The following is a 19,671-nucleotide window of genomic DNA, read 5'->3' as shown; positions in this document are numbered from 1 at the left end:
TACTGAGCCCACATGCTGCAACTACTGAAGCCTGTGCGCCTAGAGCCCGTGCTCCGCAACAAGAAAAGCCACCGCAATGAGAAGCCCGTGAACCACAACAAAGAGTAGCCCCCGCTCACCGCAACTAGAGAAAGCCTGCGCACAGCAACGAAGACTCAACGCAGCCAAAAATAAAATAAAATAAATAAAGTTATAAAAAAGAAAAAAAAATGTTAGTGTTCTTTCTGTAACTCTACCCCCTGAAACAAGATTCTTCAGTTGCTGTGCTTTACCATTTTTTCTCTTATTCAATTGCCTCTTCTAGTTTCGATTCCCCAACACAATTATTTATTTCTGCAGTTTTATTAGGCAATGCTACTAAGAGGCTAAGCTGAACTTCATATATTTTAAAATAAATCATAAAGAAAAGTTTTACTGTACATACTATACAACAAAAAACAAGACAATTCTAACTAGCTCTATTTCCCACAGAAACCATTTTTAAACGGAGTTTATTGCTATGCATACACTTAAATGACCTTTTTCTTTCCTGCTGGGGATAACCTTTAGCTCAATCTCATTATTTATTTCTCTCTATAAATATCAAACAACCAAGAGTATCAATTTAATCAGTGTGCATCTCATCATATTTAACTATCTATGGCATTGTCTACAAATAACTTTATAGGAAACATAAATATGCAGTAGCATAACTTTTGGTTGTGACCATTAGAAGAAACAGTGTAGTAGTTCAATTCTCATGTGCTGTCCACAGGGCTAAGAGTAGAAGGAGAAAGGGGAATTTGGCAACAAATCGGTTTACTTAAGGAAATGGTTAATGACTGCTCCAACATCTTCTGGGAATTATAGCAAAATGCTAATATGTGAAATCTATATGAAGCTATATCATGGTGTCAATGTACAAAAATTCCAGGGATCCATTAGGTACCACTTTAAATACAATCTCTAGAATTCCCATTTGTCTTCAGACTGCTCATACCAAAGGCTTTCTGAAAACATTTGCTGAATCGTGTACTGAAAATTATAATCTAACAGCCTGATTCACAGATATTGAGAACTGAAAAGAACTCTATAGGTAAAGCACAATTTTCTTCACTTAAAGGCAAAGAAAGAGACTGATAAACTTGTCCAGATCACTCATTGGTAAGTGGCAGTGCCAGAACCTGAGCCTCAGTCTCCAACATGAGATCTGGCACACCACTCACATCACCACACGCCCTGAGGGCCACCTGCCCCAGTCACTTCACCAGGTTATATTAATTGTAAGGCTAAGCCAAAGCCACAGCATGTCCCAAAGCAACTCACTTGCCTAACTCAATCAATGAAATTAGGTGGCAACATTAGCACAATCCACCCTTGGCATAAATTTCAAGTCTTCTCTCAGACACTCACATTCGTGAAGGTGATGTGCTTCAGTAATTCACTTGCATTGCAGGATGTTGTGAAAGGTGGTAGTGACTCTAAAGCTAGCTCACAGATGAGCATCATAGAATAAGAAAACATCAGAGACCTTCAAGATGGTGGAGGAGTAAGACGTGGAGATCACCTTCCTCCCCACAAATACATCAGAACTACATCTACATGTGGAACAACTCCTACAGAACACCTACTGAACGCTGACAGAAGACCTCAGACTTCCCAAAAGTCGTGTGGCTGACAGGATCTTTGTGCTCCAGCCGGGTGTCAGGCCTGTGCCTCTGAGGTGGGAGAGCTGAGTTCAAGACATTCGCCCACCAGAGACCTCCAGGCTCCACGTAATACCAAACGGTGAAAGCTCCCCCAGAGATCTCCATATAATCGCTAAGACCCAGCTCTACTCAATGACCAGCAAGCTACAGTGCTGGACACCCTATGCCAAACAACTAGCAAAACAGGAACACAACCCCACCTATTAGCAGAGAGGCTGCCTAAAATTATAATAAGGTCACAAACACCCCAAAACACACAAACGGATGGGGCCCTGCCCACCAGAAAGACAAGATCCAGCCTCATTCACCAGACACAGGCACCAGTCCCCTCCACCAGGAAGCCTATACAACCCACTGAACCAACCTTAGCCACTGGGGGCAAACACCAAAAACAATGGGAACTATGAACCTGCAGCATGTGAAAAGGAGACCCCAAACACATTAAGTTAAGCAAAATGAGAAGACAGAGAAATACGGAGCAGATGAAGGAGCAAGGTAAAAACCCACCAGACCAAACAAATGAAGAGGAAATAGGCAGTCTACCTGAAAAAGAATTCAGAGTAATGATAGTAAAGATGATCCAAAATCTTGGAAATAGAATGGAGAAAATACAAGAAATGTTTAACAAGGAACTAGGAGAACTAAAGAGCAAACAAACAATGATGAACAACATAATAAATGAAATTTAAAATTCTCTAGAAGGAATCAATAGCAGAATAACTGAGGCAGAAGAAAGGATAAGTGACCTGGAAGATAAAATAGTGGAAATAACTACCACAGAGCAGAATAAAGAAAAAAGAATGAAAAGAATTGAGGAGAGTCTTAGAGACCCCTGGGACAACATTAAATGCACCAACATTCGAATTATAGGGGTGCCAAAAGAAGAAGAGAGAAAGAAAGGGAATGGGAAAATATTTGAAGAAATTATAGTTGAAAACTTCCCTAATATGGGAAAGGAAATAGTCAATCAAGTCCAGGAAGCACAGAGAGTCCCATACTGGATAAATCCAAGGAGAAACATGCCAAGACACATATTAATCAAACTATCAAAAATTAAATACAAAGAAAAAATATTAAAAGCAGCAAGGGAAAATTAACATAAAAGGGAATCATAACAGCTGATCTCTCAGCAGAAACTCTGCAAGCCAGAAGGGAGTGGCAGGACATATTTAAACTGATAAAAGGAAAAAACTTACAACCAAGATTACTCTACCCAGCAAGGATCTCATTCAGATTTGAAGGAGAAATTAAAACCTTTACAGACAAGCAAAAGTTAAGAGAATTCAGCACCACCAAACCAGCCTTACAACAAATGCTAAAGGAACTTCTCTAGGCAGGAAACACAAGAAAAGGAAAAGACCTACAATAACAAACCCAAAACAATTAAGAAAATGGTAATAGGAACATACCTATCGATAATTACATTAAATGTAAATGGATTAAATGCTCCAACCAAAAGACATAGACTGGCTGAATGGATACAAAAACAAGACCCATATATATGTTGCCTACAAGAGACCCACTTCAGACCTAGGGACACATACAGACTGAAAGTGACGGGATGGGAAAAGATATTCCATGCAAATGGAAATCAAAGAAAGCTGGAGTAGCACTACTCTTATCAGACAAAATAGACTTTAAAATAAAGACTATTACCAGAGACAAAGAGGGATACTACATAATGATCAAGGGATCAATCCAAGAAGAAGATATAAAATTGTAAATATTTATGCACCCGACATAGGAGCCCCTCAATACATAAGGCAAATGCTAGCAGCCATAAAAAGGGAAATTGACAGTAACACAATTATAGTAGGGAAATTTAACACCCCACTTTCACCAATGGACAGGTCAACCAAAATGAAAATAAATAAGGAAACACAAGCTTTAAATGACACATTAAACAAAATGGACTTTATTGATATTTATAGGACATTCCATCCAAAAACAACAGAATACACTTTCTTCTCAAGTGCTCATGGGACATTCTCCAGGATAGATCATATCTTGGGTCACAAATCAAGCCTTGGTAAATTTAAGAAAACTGAAATTGTATCAAGTATCTTATCCTACCACAACACTATGAGACGATATCAATTACAGGAAAAATTCTGTAAAAAATATAAACACATGGAGGCTAAACAATACACTACTAAATAACCAAGAGATCACTGAAGAAATCAAAGAGGAAATCAAAAAATACCTAGAAACAAATGACAATGAAAACACGACGACCTAAAACCTATGGGAGGCAGCAAAAGCAGTTTTAAGAAGGAAGTTTATAGCAATACAATCCTACCTCAAGAAACAAGAAACATCTCAAATAAACAACCTAACCTTACACCTAAAGCAATTAGAGAAAGAAGAACCAAAAAAACCCTAAAGTTAGCAGAAGGAAAGAAATCATAAAGATCAGATCAGAAATAAGTGAAAAAGAAATGAAGGAAAGGATAGCAAAGATAAAGAAATCTAAAATCTGGTTCTTTGAGAAGATAAACAAAATTGATAAACCATTAGCCAGACTCATCAAGAAAAAAAGGGAGAAGACTCAAATTAACGGAATTAGAAATGAAAAACGAGAAGTAACAACTGACACTGCAGAAATACAAAGGATCATGAGAGATTACTACAAACAACTCTATGCCAATAAAATGGACAACCTGGAAGAAATGGACAAATTCTTAGAAAAGTGCAACCTTCTGAGACTGAACCAGGAAGAAATAGAAAATATAAACAGACCAATCACAAGCACTGAAATTGAGACTGTGACTTAAAATCTTCCAACAAACAAAAGCCCAGGACCAGAGGGCTTCACAGGCGAATTCTATCAAACATTTAGAGAAGAGTTAACACCCATCCTTCTCAAACTCTTCCAAAATATAGCAGAGGGAGGAACACTCCCAAACTCATTCTACAAGGCCATAATCACCATGATACCAAAACCAGACAAAGATGTCACAAAAAAAGAAAACTACAGGCCAATATCACTGATGAACATAGATGCAAAAATCCTCAACAAAATACCAGCAAACAGAATCCAGCAGCACATTAAAAGGATCATATACCATGATCAAGTGGGGTTTATCCCAGGAATGCAAAAATTCTTCAATATACGCAAATCAATCAACGTGATACACCATATTAACAAATTGAAGGAGAAAAACCATATGATCATCTCAATAGATGCAGAAAAAGCTTTCGACAAAATTGAACACCCATTTATGATAAAAACCCTTCAGAAAGTAGGCACAGAGGGAACTTACCTCAACGTAATAAAGGCCGTATATGACAAACCCACAGACAACATCGTTCTCAATGGTGAAAAACTGAAACCATTTCCTCTAAGATCAGGAACAAGACAAGGTTGTCCACTCTCACCACTATTATTCAACATAGCTGTGTAAGTTTTACCCACAGCAATCAGAGAAGAAAAAGAAATAAAAGGAATCCAGATCAGAAAAGAAGGAGTAAAGCTGTGACTGTTTGCAGATGACATGATACTATACATAGAGAATCCTAAAGATGCTACCAGAAAACTAGTAGAGCTAATCAATGAATTTGGTAAAGTAGCAGGATACAAAATTAATGCACAGAAATCTCTTACATTCCTATACACTAATGATGATAAATCTGAAAGAGAAATTAAGGAAACACTCCCATTTACCATTGCAACAAAAAGAATAAAATACCTAGGAATAAACCTACCTAAGGAGACAAAAGACCTGTATGCTGAAAACTATAAGACACTGATGAAAGAAATTAAAGATGATACAAACTGATAGACAGATATACCATGTTCCTGGATTGGAAGAATCAACATTGTGAAAATGACTATACTACCCAAAGCAATCTACACATTCAATGTAATCCCTATCAAACTACCAATGGCATTTTTCACAGAACTCAAACAAAAAATTTCACAATTTATATGGAAACAGAAAAGACCCCAAATAGCCAAAGCAATCTTGAGAAAGAAAAACGGAGCTGGAGGAATCAGACTCCCTGACTTCAGACTATACTACATAGCTACAGTAATCAAGACAGTATGGTACTGGCACAAAAACAGAAATATAGATCAATGGAACAGGATAAAAAGCCCAGAGATAAACCCATGCACATATGGTCACCTTATTTTTGATAAAGGAGGCAAGAATATACAGTGGAGAAAAGCTACCCTCTTCAATAAGTGGTGCTGGGAAAACTGGAGAGCTACATGTAAAAGAATGAAATTAGAACACTCCTTAACACCATACACAAAAATAAACTCAAAATGGATTAAAGACCTAAATGTAAGGCCAGACACTATACAACTCTTAGAGGAAAACATAGGCAGAACATTCTATGACATAAATCACAGCAAGATCCTTTTTGACCCACCTCCTAGAGAAATGGAAATAAAAACCAAAATAAACAAATGGGACCTAATGAAACTTAAACGCTTTTGCACAGCAAAGGAAAATGTAAACAAGACGAAAAGACAACCCTCAGAATGGGAGAAAATATTTGCAAATGAAGCAACTGACAAAGGATTAATCTCCAAAATTTACAAACAGCTCATGCAGCTCAATATCAAAAAAAACAAACAATCCAATCCAAAAATGGGCAGAAGACCTAAATAGACATTTCTCCAAAGAAGATATACAGATTGCCAACAAACACATGAAAGGATGCTCAACATCACTAATCATTAGAGAAATGCAAATCAAAACTACAATGAGGTGTCACCTCACACTGGTCAGAATGGTCATCATCAAAAAATGTACAAACAATAAATGCTGGAGAGGGTGTGGAGAAAAGGGAACCCTCTTGCACTGTTGGTGGGAATGTAAATTGATACAGCCACTATGGAGAACAGTATGGAGGTTCCTTAAAAAACTAAAAATAGAACTACCATACGACCCAGCAATCCCACTATTGGGCATATACCCTGAGAAAACCATAATTCAAAAAGAGTCATGTACCACAATATTCATTGCATCTCTATTTACAATAGCTAGGGCATGGAAGCAACCTAAGCGTTGATCAACAGATGAACAGATAAAGAAGATGTGGCACATATATACAATGGAATATTACTCCACCATAAAAAGAAATGAAATTGAGTTATTTGTAGTGCGGTGGATGGACCTAGAGTGTGTCACACAGAGTGAAGTAAGTCAGAAAGAGAAAAAGAAATACCGTATGCTAACACATATGTATGGATTCTAAAGTAAAAGAAATGGTTCTGAAGAACATAGGGGCAGGACAGGGATAAAGATCCAGATGTAGAGAATGGACTTAAGGACACGGGGAGGGGGAAGGGTAAGCTGGGACAAAGTGAGAGAGTGGCATGGACATATATACACTACCAAATGTAAAATAGCTAGTGGGAAGCAGCTGCATAGCACAGGGAGATCAGCTCCGTGCTTTGTGACCACCTAGAGGGTTGGGAGGGAGACGCAAGAGGGAGGAGATATGGGGATATATTTATATGTATAGCTGATTCACTTTGTTATAAAGCAGAAACTAACACATCATTGTAAAGCAGCTATATTCTAATAAAGGTGTTAAAAAATAAAATAAGGAAACATCAAGGTAGAAATAATAGTTTTGCCATATTATTCTTAAGCCAAATATTGTAGATTTAGAAATGATATTCCAGTTTTTCTTTAACATTATAGAGGCAAGGAAACAGTAATAAAAGATAAACAAGTTCCTATTACTAAATACTTCTTTGCTTTGTAGAAGACTTTAACCTGCCTTCCTTTTCTTCTCTACTTCAACAAATATTGAAAACCTGCTAAAAAATACTTGCCAGATACCATTCTGGGAGTTGTGGGCAATACAAAATGAACATACCGAATGGTTAAAATATAAACTCAAAAATGAAGTTTCAAAAGCTTTGCTGTCAAGTAGGGACATTATTTGTAAACACAGACTGAAGGCGGAAGTGCTTTAGAAGGGGTGCATGTAAAGTGCTGTGGGAATTTGAGGGAGAGGGTAATTACTTCCAGGTAGGATCACAGAAAGATTCAAGGAGAAAGTAAAATTTAAGGCTATTGAAGAGAGTTAAATTTGAATAAATGGAAGGGAAGGAAGAGAATTTTAGTTTGAGAGAAATGGAATGATAGCACAAGTAGAAAAACCCAGGGCAGGTACTGGCAAAAAAAGAGGTTGAGTTCATCTGAGCACTGGGGATAAGGATGAGAGATGGGAAATGGAAAATAAATTCAAAAAGATAAACTGGAGCCAATAGACTGCTAGGAGGTCATGGATTAGTATGGTCCAGGCAAGGGGCGAGGACAGCCTGTATTAACATGGTATCTTGGAGGTGGGCAAGGAGAATATAGAGGAGGTTGTGGGCATAAGAGGTTTGCTGGTGTCTCTATGGTTTAGCAGTTGATTGATCTACTAGGCAAAGACAAGGGAATAACTAAAAAGGTTGCCAAGGCTTCAAATCTCAGTGTCTGGAAAGATGGTAGGGAAACCCAAACCAATCTTGGTCTTTATGGAAGCAAAAAGTTTACCAGTGCTAGTGAGAAATTAATTGCGTCTGGGTGGTTGACTTATCATGAAGGAACAAGTCCTATTTCTTCTCCCATCTCTTGGGAGGGCAGACATATCTTTGTGTCCTGGAAGGCTAGGCGTAGATGACATTGTTTTTTTTTTTTCAAGTCTGGCCTACTGAGTCTGTCAGGTAACCTAGATGAGTAAAGAGCTTGAGTATAACCAGAGAGAGCTACTGGAGCACAAATTCCTGTGTAAAGTGGCAGAAGACAACGAGCTCCAGCCTATGGTCCAGTGGGAACATTGGCGGTGTTGCCAGACCTTGTGATCTTTCAATAAAAGCTAGAAATTTTGACTTTTTAATGAATTCTCTATATTTTGAATGTTGGCAATTAATTCAGAATGTTGAAAGATACTACAGTCACTGAACAAAACGTGTCTGCTCTCAGATCTGACCAGAGGCCACCAGTTTTCTGACTGAGTGTCAGATCATGGAGCAACAGATCTAGACTCTCTTACAGAAACATGGTGCCTAAGATTAAAGGGATGAAGAGTCTGTCCCAATGTTCCTGAAATGCATAAGCTCTAGAGTTGGTATTGTCATTAAGAGAACAGATTCTCAGACTGCCTGAGTCCAAATACTCACCCCTTACTAGCCAGGTGATCTAATGCAAGCTAATCTCTGTACCATAGTTTCTTCAATTTAAAAATGAGTATAATACCATGACCTGCCTCAGATAGTTGTGATGATAAAATGAATTAGTATGTCAGAGCAGGGCCTGGTACAGGTTGTGGTCTATGTAGCTTGCATTATAGTTGGCCTTCCCTATCAACAGATACGGAACCCACAGATATGGATGGCTGACTAAGGGACTTGAAAATCCGTGGAATTTGGTATCCACTGGGGGTCCTGGAATCCCCTATGGATACCAAGGGACAACCGTACTTTTGTTTAATCTCAAGGGGAAAGGAAGGGGCCCTACACTTTTGAGTGTAGGGAGTGGATCCACACTGAGTGGATTTCCAATCATCCTGGTTAGGTGGAGGTACTGAGTCAAATTTAATTTGATATAGAAAAAGAAAGAAATGTGACTCCTTGTATCTGAGTGACAAAGAGCAAATTCATACGAGTTACCATGATTCTGTTGTCATATTTCATCTCCATCACGATATTTCTCTCCACATTCTGTGTCAGACTTATAATTTTCATACCCTCTTTTAATGCCTTAGTACCACATTCCTCAAAGTTATTCATAACAAGAATAGACCTTGTTTCATTTCAAACATGATTATGCTTCAAACTCCTCTTTGAGAACTTTTCAATGACAAGTCTCTATTGAAAGCAAAGGGCATTGAAGAAAGGGTAGGAAAAATTGAGTAGACTGAAACCACCTTTCTATTAAGAAAAGATTTTTATCTTCTTTTAAAATATTCTATTTTTCCTAACATATAGGGCATATGGTCCTTCCTCTGTCTTTTATTTATATCCAATAAATTACAGTGTTTTTGCACATTTATACACATGATACGTACCATAAACTATGCTTTTGACGGTATCTCTCTAGTCAGACTTAATTAAATTGATTTGAAAGAACTTTACACTATGTAGACAATAGGTAACCTCTATCTTTCAAAAATCTTTTGGTCTTAAAAGTGAAAAAGAAAAAAAAATTTTCTTTCGGGAGTGACATAATACTTTTTTCCCTGTATTTAGATCTTTCAAAGGGGCACAGTGCCTTCCCCCTCTCTTAAGCTGCTACGCACAAGAAAATGAAAAAACTCACTCTTTGTCTAATTTAAATGTCACATTTGCAACACAGCATTATATGCATATAAATGCACAGATAACATTTTGAATATAAACATTCCTGATTATTGCACTAATTGCAAATCCAGAGAGTTTATTTCATCTCGGTGATAGAAAAAATGGAAAGCTCCTGCCTTTCTGCTAATCAAGATTGCTAATTCATTTTTACCAAGTGTGGGGAAAAGGAGACCTGAACACACATAAATTCTGCTGTTTATCCTCATGCTGACTTTAAATACTACAGCCATTTTATTCTTCCCAGTAGGTGGGTACGTTTCTTAGTAAAAGGCCTAAATTGAATTTCAATCTTTGATGTAATCTCTAGGCATAAATGTGCAAAAATTTGTATCTATTAAGATTGTATTTGTAATTTCTGAAACTACAGAGATTATTTCTCACTGGATCTACTATGTGCTTGTTTGGAGCTCAGGATCAGGCTGATAGACCTGTACCCAAGGTGCTTGTTAATATAGGAACCAAGACACGTTCACCTGACACTTTGGCTTTCCATAAACGTAATAGTAAATAATCACCTCTGTCATTGTTTTCTACACACTCAAAAGTTATGTCACAACTAAAATGTTATTGGAGATACATTTCCCCCCAAAGTCAAGGACTCAAGAACAGCCAATTCAGGAGTAGCCCCCAGAAACACATTCCTAAATAAGTTCCTAAAACAGGTAGTCCCCTGGTGGGCTGCCATAGCAAACCAATCTTGGTGACTAGCCCAATTTTACCCACCCGTGGCCTGGTGGTCCTGGTTTGTTCCCTTCCTTATAGGACAGGAAACTTCAGTGCCAGCAGGACTCAGAGCCAAGCCCCGTGGTTATGACTACGGTCATGATTCATGGCAGATGAGGCCTGCTGCTTTCATGCATAGATACACTTCCTATTTGTATAACAGCACTTAAATCGATTCAAACCTTTTAGGAGACCAATCTATAACATGTTTAAAAGGCCTTCCTTTGACCCAGTAATTCCACTTAAGAAAATAATCCTACATTTCTGCAAAGCTCACTAAAGCAGTCAATAGTTCAACAAATACGTACTGTACTGAGTATGATGCACCATAAACCAGATTAGGTGTTGGAAATAATAAAACCACTGCTTGCCCTTGGGAACTTTACGGTTGACTGGAAATTTTATATTTATCATTTACTGAATGCCTACCATGTGCCAGGTACTCCACTAGGCATTTTATGTTTTCTCACTTGATCATTATAACCTATAAAGTAAAGTAGTAGCCTCATCTCACACTAAAATGGCTGAGTGACTTGCCCTGAGTTATACAGCTAAGTAGCATTTCTGAAATTCAGACCCAGGTCTAAAATCTCCAAATTTTAGGCTTTACCCACTAAACTTTGCTGCATTATGATTTAAAACAATAGTAACAACAATCAGTGTATCAACAACCATCAGAGGTAAACAATAGAAGGATGAATAAATAAATTAATATCATTAGGTTGGATATGCAGTCATTAAAAGTGATGTTTTCAACACTTTGTCACAACATAGAAAAATGCTTATATATAAATACAACAATAAAAGCAGGACGTGAATTTGTATATGCAGAATGATCTAAACTATGTTTAAACACACACACATACACACACACACATATATATTGGAAGGAAAAATACCAGTTTTGTTAAAATAGACAAATCTATATGTTCACTTAAATAATACAAAATTAAGGGGAATTGTAAGAGGAAACGCTGTACTTTCATATGTAATCCAGAGAAAACAGTTCACCCAAGCCTGCAGAATTCACTTTTAAAAAAGGGCATTGGATCTTCCTTTCTCTAACAGCCATAAAAATTTCCCTCTCACCCTCCTGTCATCCTTCCCTCACCTAACCTGTATTAGTCAGGGTTCTCCATAGAAACAGAACCAATAGGATATATGGAGAGAAATATAGAGAGATTTAATCTAAGGAAATGGCTCATGCAATTGTGGAGTTGGCAAGTCAGAAATGTGCAGGGCAGGCTGCAGCTGGAGGTCCGGGGAAGAGTTGGCATTGCAGTCTTGAGTCCAAGGGCAGTGTGGAGGCAGAATTTCTTCCTCCTGAAGGTGTCTTAGTATTTTCTCTTAAGACCTTCCACTGACTGGTAATGTACACTCATATATCGAAGGGTAATCTGCTTTACTTAAAGTCTACTGATACAGATGTCAGTCTCATCTAAAAAAATACCTCACAGCAATATCTAGACGTGTTTGACTAAACAACTAGGTACCATAGCCAACCAAGTTGACATTATAAATTTAACCATCACATGATCGTTCCCCAGTCTACGCAGAAAAAAATGAATTTGTGTTTCAGATCCTGTCCAGGCTCATCCCATCCTTTGACACACATCATTAAGGACCCCAGCTTCTGTCTGACATTAGGCCTTATGAGACATGAACATCAACTCACTATACATTTGTTGGATCATATTAAATCACATTTGTAGCTCCTTAAGGTTTAAAACATATGTTCATGGATATATCTTGTGTAATCTTCACAAAAAGCCATTATTGTAGTCCTAACTGAGTCAAACCTAAGGCCAGAGAGAATATTATGACATGTCCAAGATCACAGAGTTAACAGATGATAGAGCTCAGACAAGTCGGGACTTCCAACTTCAAGCCCTTACTATCAAATACGTGCCATGCACGGAAGTGCCACACGCCCCCAAGGACAGCAGCTATTTTAATTTAATTTAATTCAATTTCCCAATTCATCTAAATTGAAAACACATAAAGATTAAGGTGCCTGCCTGGCTTATTGCCCAGTACGGGAATATAAAGCTGTATAACAAGTTCAGAAACTGACCACTGTCTACAAATACATGTTAGGTTTGTTTGTCTTTTAACTTTGATTAAAGTATAACATGCTACTCAGATTATAAATTTACAGCTCAATGAATTTTCACAAGATGAATACCCCCATGTAACTGCTACTAAAACCAAGAAATGGAACATAACTGGCATCTCTGAAGCCCCTTAGGGAGCCCTCCCAGACATCACCTTTCCCCTAAAGTTACCGCCATCCAAAGGTCTATCACCATCAACCAATTTTGCCTGGTTTTCAAGTTTATAAAAATGGAGTTCTATTGGATGTGCTTTTTTGTGTCTGGCCTCCTTTGCTCTACATTACGTCTGTGAGATTAATCCACTACTTTGTTCGGTCCTGTTGCTGTTGTGTAGTATCCCATTGTATAAATGTAACACAATTAGTTCATCCAGGCAACCATTTGGGTTGTTTCCAGTTCGGGAATGCTGTGAACAGTGCGGCTAGGAACATTCTTATACATGAGTCGTGGCCCATCTATGTATTTCTGTTCAGTACATAGCTAGGAGTGGAATTTCTGGGTCACACATCTGCATATATTCAATTTTACTGGAAACTGCCAAACAGCAATGGTTGTACTAACTTACACACCACTAACAATTGATGAGGTTTCCAGATGTTCCACATACTCACTCATTAATATTTGTTATTGTTATCTTTTCAATGTTATAATTTTACAACATATGGATAGATCCATAACAATAACATTGGCTTGCATTTATAAAAAGTTCATATAAGTGGTATCACGCCGAAAATATTCTACAACTTATTTTTTGAGATTTATCTATTTGATACAAATAGTCCAATGTATTCTCTTTCACTGCTATACAACACTCTGATTTTTCAAATCTGAATCCTGTTGATGCCTATTTTGGTTGTTCCCATTTTTTCACAGTTATACATGATGATGCAAAGACTGTTCTTATTCATGTATCTTTGTACCTTTGTGAATTTCTCTAGAGAGCAATGGCTGAATTATAGTATATGTATATCTTCAGTTATACTAGATATTGCCAAAATTGCTTTCCAAAGTGGTTGTACCAACTTATACTGCTACCAGCTGACTTCAGGGTGTCCTTGCTCCAGATCATTTGTATGGTCAGGTTTTTAAAAAATGTTTGTCAAGCAAATGGGTATGTAATGTTCTTAATAACTCTCTTAAGCTTTCCAAATCATTTATAAATACAGACACTTGCATTTGCAAAGAGAAAGACAGCCTCATTCCCCTTCTCGGTTCCCACAGAATTGTGGTTCTAGAACCTTAGTGCTCTTCGTCTAAGTAGGGCCAGGAATCTGCCTGACTGTACATGCAGATGTCTGAGAGCTTAGGTCAGGGAATGCGCCTCAGGGCCTTGCATGTCCAGCTACAGCAGTTCTCTCAAGTGGTTAGTGGTTAGTGGTTTACGTTACCTTTGCCCAGCTGGGACGTGAGCTGCCGGGGGGCAGAGACAAATTCTATGCACAGTCTTGTATCCCTAGGGCCCAGTCCACAGAGGGGACTCAATGAGTATTCAAGGACATAGGAAAGGAAGGGAAAGTGGAAACGACAGCTTTTTCCCTGCTTGGTCTGCATCACAACTTAGAGTATGTGGGGACACGTAAAGTTTGTTTATTTAAAAATACAAACCACACATGCATTCTTTTGGATTAACTGTCAGGTGATTTGATAATACTCTTTAATATAAATAGTTTTCAACTTGGACTAATGGCACATCAAAACCTGTTATATTATTTTCTCATATATTCTCTCAGGAGGACTATATATTGGAATGTGTTCAGAGCAGGGCATTCCCTGGATCTAATAACTAATAGCACATGATATGGGGCTGGCAGGGACGGACAAACCAGGAATTGTAGTCAGAAGGCACCTTAGAAATCATCTAATCCAAACACCTCATTTTACAGAAAAGGGAATAAGAAGACTTGCCATGTTTACCGATGACGAAGCAGACAGTGGGGTTTCCAGGGCGCCCACAGTGAGGCCAGACCACGTCTTCCCAGGCCAGGGTCACTGCTCCACCAAAGGAGCAATAGTTCATAACCATAACCCAGAGCTCATAACTCCCTCCTCACTTCCTTCAACCATTGTGTTGCCCCTCAGAGTAGAGTCCTTAACCTGGGCTCCATGGATAGATTTTAGCAGCCTAGACAATGAATTTTCCTTTACATACATTGTTCTTGGGTAAGGTCTATAGCTTTCCTCAAAAGGGCCTGGGAAGCAAAATAGGTTAAAAATGACCACTTGGATTTGGTGAAAGGCAGAAAGAAAAGAATCTTCTGAAAGCAAAGGAGCAGAGACGGTTGGAGACAGAGGGAGGAACACAGAAAAGGAGAGAGAGAGCCAAAAGTGAAGTTTGTACAATGGTGGCGCCATCAATCAGGAATGAGTCCACATTAGACAACATTTTTTTAACGGCAGCCTATCCGGTTTCCCATCCTCTGGCCGATTTATCTCAGGATACTACAGAGGAAACAAAGTGTTTGGAAGAACTGAATCCACAGCACATATTCTATCATTAACTTAAACATCAGCATGAATGCTAAAAACCAGCACTAATGTACCCAGTGCAGCGGCAAGATACCCACCCCTTCCAGGGTAGCACTGCTAAACGCTTAGCTCTGGGGCCAGGGAAAGGTCTCTGCTTTGGTTCTGAGGTCACAGAACCCTGAATGTATCTTGTCCGCCTCCACAGTTCTTTCTGGTCACAACCGATTTTGATCAGCCCAGCCACTTTCTTGCACTGTCTGCATTAATGGACATATCAATTGCAGAAAAACCTGTCTCCTTGTCTGGATGTGCTGAAAATTCAGTTAAAGAACAGAAATGTTCTGCTCCAGCAAAGCGAACGTTGTCAACTGCATGTTTTGTGCTTTAGCTATTTCTGTTTCTAGTTGTCATTTCCTAAATCTGTGAAATGCAGAAGCACTTGAGGTACAAGTCTTTTCCAAAGCAAAATGCCTTCCCCGGGCCGCCACTCCTCTGCAAAGCACTGTGGTCCCGGTGCCGAGGGTGGGGTCTTACTCCTTTCCCTGCCACTGGTCTCTCCAGGCGTGTGGTTACGAGATGCCTCCTGGGATAGCCGGGGCATGGAACCATTCCCCCATTACCCACATCAGTGATCAGGGAGCGGCAACGAGACTGTACGCCCTCCTCTGCTCCCTGCCCCCACAAGCTGTCTGAAAGTCAGAATAGGTACAGGGGTCAAGACTCTTCAGGGATTGTTAAAGTTGAGAAAGGCTTACTTTTTACAAATAGCAAATGTTTTCTAGGGAGAGATTTGTTTAATGAATGTTCTTTTTTTTTTTTTTTCTTTTCTCTTTTGTTTTTTCCTGAGTACTTGGTAGATTTGAAAAATGGGTCTGGAGCTACTGGGGAGAAGGATGAGGCAGGGGTAGAGAGAGCCTGGAAAGTCCAGTAGCTGGGAATGTGAGGTATCATAAGACCATAGAAATATCCCTAAATATGCCTCAGGTAGAGTGAGCCAAGACATTTTAAAATCAGGGAGGAGTAATATTCCATTTAACGTTATTACTCCACGCTATTCATACACTCTGTCTGAGGCACTCACCTCTGTCTCCAGCAAATCTTTAGTGCAGTTTCCTGCACACTCTCTAGCTTGACTGGCTATGGAAATCAAGGAAGTGGCTGAATTCCTTCCCTTGGGGGAAGGATATTGCAGAGGAAGAAGAGACAGTCCATAAACTGCACTGATTCAACAGAAGCAGACGCGGGAGCTAGGCAGAGGTGACAATGAAAGTGAAGCCACCTCCTCCCCTCCGTCCACCCGGAAGTTCCGCCACATCATCTTAAGCACTGTGGAGATCCACGAAATGTGGAGTAGGGTTTTGAGCCCATTCGAAGGGGCAAGGTGACTGCAGCTGATGATTCCCAAAGACCTGTCTCTAGCACTTGACCTTGGATCCAATTGCCTAATCAATTTCTCTTCTTAGATGTCTAACAGATAACTCCAATTTAAAGTGGCCAAAAGCCTATCAGGCAGGAGGTAAACACATGAGCCACGAGATGATTCCTTGTGCTGCAACCAAGCTGGGAAATGTTGCCTGGGGAATGCATGGGAGATGTAATTTTCACAGTCCATTGTCTCTGGACTTCAAGATACTACTTTTGAATAATATAATAGCGTGGATACTTACTTGACTCCTATTGGAGGAGCCCAGTGTTCATCAGAGAATGAAACGAAGCCTTTATTTCAACTTCTCCTTCTGAAGAGGATAATAATGAAACATTTTTTCAGTGTTGAATAATGGCATTTCATAGCATGTGATTAATAAATTGGAAAAAGATGGTCAATTGAGTCAGTGAGTATGAAAAAGTTTGTCTTAATTACATAATGAGTTTTTTCAGAAATTTAGGATCTTAAATAATCTGAAGATGGAAACATACTGAGAACAATTTTCTCCATTCTCTCATACCCAGGTCTGAAAAGATAAATAGAAAAACATATGTCCTTTTACAAATGGGAGTATTTTAATGGAAAAAGAAGAAACAAGCACATTATTCACCTGTGTATGTAAAATACCTACTCTTATTGTCATTGAGTGAATGTTCACAAAGTACAGTTAATACGAAAACTTAAAGTTGTAGAAGATTAATGACTAGGTAAAAGTTAAGTTTTATTAGTTGAAATCCCCTTAAATAGTGTATTTTGATATATCTGTGCTGGTTCTAACCTCAAACAAAGGCTTCAATTTTAAAATATAACCAGAGTTGTATTGTACTACATTTTAATAGGAGCTATTGCTGAGAAGTCTAAATATTGTGGCTTTTGTTTTGTTTGCAATAGAATGAGTTTAGATGCACCAGGATAAATCTTATTTAAAGGAAGTCTGTTTATAAATCACCACCTTTAACTTATTGCTTATATAAATTCAAGTTTTGTACTTGATCTTTACTTAAAATTAGGTTCATATCTGTAGTGTATTATGTTCTTTGCTGTTACATTTGACTCATGTCCTATATATTCTGTAATGTCTTAAAATAGTGTTTTGTATTACTTAAGTGCTGGATAAATTGGATAAACATTGAAGACAAGAATCTTTCCATCACTGCCTTTAGCACAGTTAATTGCTCTTGCCCTAGTGAGGTGTTCCAAGTCTGATGTCAGATTTACTAGATATGATATGCTTGACAGTGAAATTTTTTAAATAAATTATTTGTTTATATATTTTTTTAAAAATGGCCAAAAGCTAAATTCAACTCCACCTCATAAACATGCCCCTCCCTTCATCTTCCTCATCTCAGTTAACAGCCCTGTATCCACTCAGTTGCTCAAGCCTCACACTTCAAGTCATCCTTGATTCCTCTTTCTCTCGTCTAACCAAGCCATCAGCAGGCCCTGACAGCCCTGCCCCCAAGACACACCCCAAGTTTGGACATTTCTCACCTTCTCCATACACCTCTGATGACCCCACCCAAGTATCAGCCACCGTTCCTCAGCTGAACTAGTGCAACAACCTCCTTACCTCCTAGTCATCCTGCCTCTATTCTGGCCCCCAGTGGTCTTTTTTCTACATATCAGTAGCAGCCAGATAGGGGGGGTGTGTGTCCAAGTCAGAACATACCAGTCCACAGTGTAAAATCATCCATGGCATCCACTGAAATTCAAACTCCTCCCCGTGGTCTATTGGGCCCCTTGTGACCTGGCTCTGCTCACCTGTCTGACCTCATCTCCTTCCTCTCTTCCTCCATTCCTGGGGTGTCATGCACACTGACCCCTTCTACACACACGCACACACACACACACACACACACACACACGGTGCTCCTTCCCTCAGAGCCTTCGTACTCGCTATTCTTCTGCCTAGCATGCTTTTCCTGTAAATTTTTGTATAGCTGCCGCAGTCCCAGAACTTCTGCCCCCTTGTCACTCTCTACGTTTTACCTTGTTTTATTTCCTAATAACACATATTTGCTGTTTGTTTACATATTTTCATCTTTCTCTCCCCATTAGAAAGTGAGCTCCTAGAACAGCACCTGGCACAGAACAGTCATGATGTGTGAAAGAACGCATCTGAGTTTCATTTGTTTCCTGTTTTCCCTCCACCAAAGGCCATCCTGAACTGTGGCATCTGCTAAAAGCCTCACTCATTTAAGTTCTGTCATTTAACTGTTCCCCTAAGTCAGGTAAAATGGACCAGGGCCTCCCCTGGGAAAAACAGAGGCGTTGCTAGAGCTGGCAGAGGCCTGAGGAAAATTCACACACAAAGTTTCATTCTTTCCAAGTATCCAGTTTTGTTTCTTTTTATAACTTTATTAAAATGTTCTGCTCTTGCCATTTCATTTTTCTTCAGACCTTTTCCCAAAGGGTAAAACATTTGTGTTTGACTTTTAGTCACTAACCACAGTTAATGACTAAAAAATTCACTTTTTTATTTATCAATTCAATGTTGCTTAGGATCCTGATAACTAACATAAATAATCATGTGTATGTGAGTGTGTGAGTGTGTAAACAGCACATGATGAGGGCCTTGCCTTGTTCTGGTTGGTTGAAAATGCTTCTGATAGCCTGTGATGTATATTCATGAGGCTGCAAATTGCAGTAGCAGCTCTTGTAGAGAAGGAATGTTGCACATGTTTATTTTTTTATGCAATACAGAATTTCTATTTGTTCTTAGTAAATACCTGTAAACACCTAGTTCAACAGATTCTGTGCTTGAAGTGCTCAAAAATACATTTGAACTGTCATTGACCTCTAACTGGCCAAAAGCACATGTGCAAGTATATTGTTTCGTGTGTGTGTGTGTGTGTGTGTGTGTGTGTATCTTGAATAACTTAAGCAGTAAGCTCCCTGGGCCTCAAGAAAGTGTTTTACATTCTCCTGTTAGGCCAGAAAGGT

This window comes from Balaenoptera borealis, assembly GCF_965194805.1.
Source record: "Balaenoptera borealis genome assembly, chromosome: 15".
In the NCBI taxonomy this organism is placed as follows: domain Eukaryota; kingdom Metazoa; phylum Chordata; class Mammalia; order Artiodactyla; family Balaenopteridae; genus Balaenoptera; species Balaenoptera borealis.
Note: the sequence above shows the minus strand (reverse complement) of the source record.